The sequence below is a fragment of the Cupressus sempervirens genome, chromosome 7 (genome assembly GCF_028749045.1).
Source record: "Cupressus sempervirens isolate cs-2001-9-10 chromosome 7, ASM2874904v1, whole genome shotgun sequence".
Taxonomy (NCBI): domain Eukaryota; kingdom Viridiplantae; phylum Streptophyta; class Pinopsida; order Cupressales; family Cupressaceae; genus Cupressus; species Cupressus sempervirens.
In genome coordinates, this window is record NC_143124.1 from 94,181,802 (window position 1) to 94,187,801 (window position 6,000).

Sequence of the window (6,000 nt, forward strand, 5' to 3'; positions counted from 1 at the left end):
TAGTTGTGTATCTAGACTAGCTAAGATCGAGTTTGTAACTGGATCTTGCAGAACTAGTTTTGTAATTTCTATTTGTAATTGGCCATAACCTAGAAGGCCTTACAACTAGGCATATTGCATGTAATTAGCTATTTATGAATAAAGAGTTGTGATTTGGTATTAGATCTTACATCTTTGTTGTTGTGTTGTTGAGTTTCTACTATGTGGTTTTTTACTGGGGGCTAGGACATCTCCTTTGGGGATTCTCCTTGCTTGCACTATGTCAAGTGGTATTAGAGTGAAGGTTGTTCATAAGTGTGTGGACAAATCACCCAAGTTGAGGCAATCTACACTAGGACTTATAGATGAGGTCGATCTTGTCGTTGATTAATCTTCTAGATTGGTTGATGTATTGCTTATGGTTTGCTAAAATTTTGGAAGATGCCTCCAAGAAGATTGGACCCTAAGGAAATTGATGATCTTAGTGATGTTGTGGAAGAAAGGATCTCAAAGTAGATAAGAGTAGAGTTTAGATTTAAGATTGCATTGATGAAAAGTGACATGATCGCAAAAATTGTAAGTACTTTAAGTGGTGTATCTAGGCATATGGGTACTAAAGGTAGTTATGAGGAAGTTGTTGAAGACTTTGAAGTTGATGGATCTAGTGGTGAGGACATAACTAATCATGTGGAGAGACTTATTGGAACATGGGTTGGTTAGTTTGCTAGACCTGGATCTTAGTTGAAGCTAAAGCATAAGATGGAGGTTTGTAATTTTTTAGACACTTTGAATCTGGAAGACCTGATTGATTGGATTGGTGAATTGGAAGAATACTTTGAGCTTGAGGATATTGAGGATCCATTAAGAGTGAGGTTGGCACAAACAAAGTTCAAGGGACATGCTGCTCTTTCTTGGAAGGAACTATAAAGATATAGAGAAGAGGAAGGTGAAATGAAGATCTCTAGATGGAGATTGATGGTGACTAAGTTGAAGGCTAAGTTCATTCTTGCTGATTATGAGCTTGAGTTGTTTAAGAGGTTGTAGAATCTAAAATAGAAAGATGTATCTATGAAAGATTATACTAAGGAATTCTACATGTACTATTCGGTCTGGTCATAGAGAATTGTCAAAGGAAAAGGTATCTTGTTACATTAATGGTTTGAAATTCAATATTTAGGATGAGGTCGGTATGCTAAATATTTCTTTAGTTGAGGATGCTTATCATTATGCCCTAAAGGCAGAAGATAAGTTGAAAAGGAAAGGTCAAGGTTATGCTAGAGGAAAGGAGAAGAAAGATAGCTTGGCACAAGCTAAATTGAGTGTTGAAATTGAACCAAAACTTGCTGATCATAAAAGGAGAATAGGTGGAGGTGGATTCAAAGGTAATTGTTTCAGCTATGGTCAAGAAGGACATAGATATTTTGAATGTCCAATTGGTAGGATAGCTGCTGTTATGAATGAGGTTGAAGTCCAAAATGGTTAGCCTAAGCAAGGAGAAAGTTTGTTGGCTCGATGAGTACTGGTTGGTGAGAGGGCATTGGATTCTTGTCAGAGGACTAGTTTGTTTAGGACTTGTTGTAAGTCTGGTGGTAAAGTTTGCAAGGTGATTGTGGATGGAGGTAGTACTAATAACCTTGTTGTTGAGGAGATGGTTTAGAAACTTGGTTTGAAGAGAGTAAGACATCCTTATCCTTATAGGATTGGCTGGTTGCAAAGTGAACATGCTTTGGAAGTGAGGGAGCAATGTCTTGTTGATTTCTTGATTGGCCATTATAAGGATCAAGTGTTGTGTGATATTGTGGACATGAATAGTTTTCATGTGTTGCTTGGTCGACCTTGGCAGTATGATTGCAAGGTCTTTATGTGAAGAATGTGTTTAGTGTTGAGAAAGGTGGCAAGAAGTTTTCCCTAATTCTTTTGTAGAATGCAAAGCTTGGTAGGAGGAACCTGAGTATTGGCAATCGAGTTGAGTTAGCATATTTTGGGAAAGTTGGAGATTAGTGTGGAAAGTAGACCTATAGCACACCTAAGATGGATGTAAAGAGGGAGAAGAAGAAGAAGGGAAAGTGTGTAAAAGTTGAAGAATTGGAGGATATGTATGTTAAGAACCAATTTAGGATTTATGTGTCGAATCCCAGAAGATGTTCTTCCAATTACTAGAAACCCTTTTTGAACCTAGGGTATCTGATGTAGGAGAATCTTGGGTTTACTTGCAATCCTACATGTTTGGAGGTTTTTTTCTTGTGTTGTGGAGCTTGGAAATTTTTGGTTCTCGACATACACTGGGAGCTCGACATGATCTATAGAGCTCGACATGGTCTAGGAGCTCAACAAGGTTTGTGGAGCTCAGCATGGTCTGTGTTACTTGGCATGGTCTTGTGTTACTCAGCATGATATTGGGTAGCTTGGCATTGTTTGGAGCTTGACATGGCCTTGGGTAACTCAGCGTGGTTTAGGAGTTCAACATGGTCTGTGTTGCTTGGCATGGTTTGGAGCTTGGCATAGATTTTGTAGCTTAGCATAGTCTTTGGAGCTCGACATTGCTTGGGAATTCACTAGTGCTTGGCTTTGTTTTGCTGGCACTCAACTTGGTCTTTGTTTTTGTTGGTATCGAGTTGTCTATGAGCTAACTTTTGGTATTTAATTTGCATATGGGCTATTTAATTAGTGTTGTAGCTGACTTTTGGCTTGACCTATATCAAATGTAATCTATTTAATTTAGTTTGTAAAGTATTGGGTCGACTTATGGCTTAATTGGGTATAAGGAAGGGGGTTTTGGAATCTTTAGGTAGAGAAGAGGGGGTTGTTCATTCATTACAACTTGGAGAAGTGAATGAAGGGTGGATGCGAATTGTGAAGAGCTAGGGTTGCAATCCAGAAACTAGAGGATTACTTGGTGGACCTAAGGGTACAAATACAAATTCTTCTTAGTGTTCTATCTAGTTGTGTAGCTAGACTTTTTGGGATCAATTTTGTAAGTGGATCTTGTTGGATATTGTAGAACTAGTTTTGTAACTATTGTTTGTAATTGGCCCTAATTGAGAAGGCCTTACAACTGGGCATTTTATATGTAATCAATTGTTTCTGAATAAAGAGTTGTGGTTTGGTATCAAATCTTGCATATTTATTGTTATGTTGTGTTTTCACTATGTGGTTGGTTTTTGGGGGCTAGGACATCTCCTTTGGGGATTCTCCTTCCTTGCACTGCATCAATATAAGACCTTGACCCCCCTGTCATTTCATCATTTTTCTCTTTGCACTCCTCTGACACCACACCTCCATACCTTCTCCCAATGTGCACCCTTCTAAGGTGCGCATGTGCCCACCTCTACACATTTGAGAAATCTAAAAACTAAAATAACTAAAAACCTAAAGAACTAACCAAAGTCCTTCAATGAGGTGCACACATGCATACCCCTATTAGGTGCATATCTTTGCACCTCCACACAAGGACTAAAAATGAAAAAATGTAGGCCTCACCAACCATTTCATAACTGTAGTTGCATATGTGCACATGTGTGAACCTTGCCAAGGTGTGCACATGTGCAATTACATAATGAAGCCATTTTAGGACTAAATTAGTGCACTAATACATCTGTAAGGATGTGCTAGGTGCACTAAAATGCACAATAGACCTTTTCTATTGGGATAATACTTTTGGATCTGCTATGACTAGTTTTTGAGCTATTTTGATGGCAGTCTGAGTCCTGGAGTTAGTTTATGATCTTTTTAGTTCAAGTTTTCTCCTTTTGATATCCATAATATTAATGTTTTCCTCTTTTGTGTAGATCAAATGGCATCCTCATCATCTTCCCTGGTGGAGAAAATGGTACCAAAACTAGATTCATTCAAATATCAAGGAGTGCCAAAGATGTTATGGTTCTAGGAAAGGAAAGCAGAAATCTGACACATAGAGTTGGGCCACATTTGTAGAAGTTGATGAGAGCCAACTTCATAGCTCGATAGGATCACCTACATGCAAATAACTTGCTGAAGAGAAACCAAAGGAAGAAGGGTAGATCTTGGAGAAACTAAATAGACTAAGAGAAAAAATATTGCAACAATGAAAAATGAATTGCTATACAATATGTTATAAAAAGATATGAAATTACAACAGGTGATCTTGAATATAAAGGCCTCTACAAAGCTTCTAGAACAAGCTAGAAAGTGCTAGGAGATAAGTATGAAAACTAAGTATACATCCACAAAAGGTGGATTATCCTCAATCAAAGTGAGAAGATAAGTATGACTTAGATAGGAAAAAACTCCCGTGTTGTCAACAACTCCTAGATGACTACTAATAAATAATGCATTTAACTAAGTAAACTTAAGTAAAAGCATAAACAATAATAATTTACTCTAACACCCCCTCTTAAGTGCAATTTAGAGGAATTCATTTAAGCTCACAACAACTTAGATGAAATGCAAAATGGGTCATGACAATGGGGCCATGTTAGGTACCCAAGTACAATAAAAATAAATGCAATGCAATGTCTATAAACTGGAGAAAAATGAGAAAACCTAGTGGGAAAAACCCCTCTCTAACAAGAGATAGTTGAAAACCTAGTGAAGGACGAAAGAAGCCTCTAACTAGAGGAATGTCCTAGAAAATAGGAACAAGAGAAGATCATGAAGAGCATCACTAAAGCATGAAGAAGCCACAAACTCTATCAAAAAGAAATTGTTGATCTAAAGAAGCTCTATGGAAATAGAAGGCTACAAACCAAGAGTGTTTATATGGTAGATGATCCATCTCACCAAAATGCATAAGTAGCAAACCACTACAATTGCCTAGTATATAGGGTCAAATACTAAATACATAGCTCACTCTATTGAACCATTGAACCAATGAAGCATTAGAAACAATACAATAACCCCCCCTTAATGTAGACAGGGTGAGGTGATAGGCAACTAAAAAAGTGGGCCAAAATCCTCTGCAGAAAGAACCAAGAACAACTAGAGAGAGTAAAAGGTACAAAAACCTATAAATGCACATGCCACTAACACATTATGGGGCTAATTTTGTGGAAACTTGACAAAGAAAGAGGGTACAAAAATGGCGACAACTAACCTTGTCATGGCACTTTATAATATAGTGCAAGTACAACTATCTCAAAACAATGTTCATGATCCAAAAATGCAAGAGTGACACTTTATCTTAGTTCATTTGAATAAAGATGCTTTCAAATGATATCAACAATGATCAAAAAGGGAAAAAATTTGATACAATAAAAAGTACAGCACAAAAGAAAAGATCCCATGCCATGAAAATGATCCTTAGACCTAGAACACCCAAGATATCCATCGTAGAGAAAAAATGCCAAAAACATGATAGAAAGAGCATGTGGTAGAGTATAAAGGAAATTAAAGCATTTCTAAGAAGTAGACAAAACCATCTGTCTAAAAATATAATGTTTTCAAAAAATGGAGATGGGACACACAAGATATGCTTGCTAGAGTGATAAAAAAAACATCTAACTTTGACTATAAAAATAAGAAACTAAACTACATCAAAACCAAAAATACCTATTTCAATTTCTCCTTCTTGGAACTAGCTTTTTGGCACTTCTTTCAGATAAAAAAAAGACCTTTGTATGCTCAAGTTATGGTAAAAAAATTGTAAGCAGGTCAAAAAAGGACTTGAAGAGGATGCAAAAGTGTTGATGTCATGCTAACATTAGCATTTTAGAACATTAAATTTGATGGCTTGGAGGCCATTAAGGGGAAAAAAGATTGTCCTATGGCTTCCACATGGCAATACAGAGTAGCGGATGTGGTGTGGTCATGTGGTAGGTGCCTTTGTGGCACCCATGTCATGTGGCATGTGTAGAAGTTGCCACATGAACTACACAAATGGTAGTGGAACCTAGTTATAGAGTGAAGAAAGGGAGGCCATAGGTGGTGGTGGTGGCTATACGTGCAACAAGCTATGACCTCACCATGGATGTAGGTGGTGGGCTGGTTAGGTGGTAGGGCCTGTGAAGTGGTAGTTGTGTTGTGGCTACAACACGGCTTCACTAT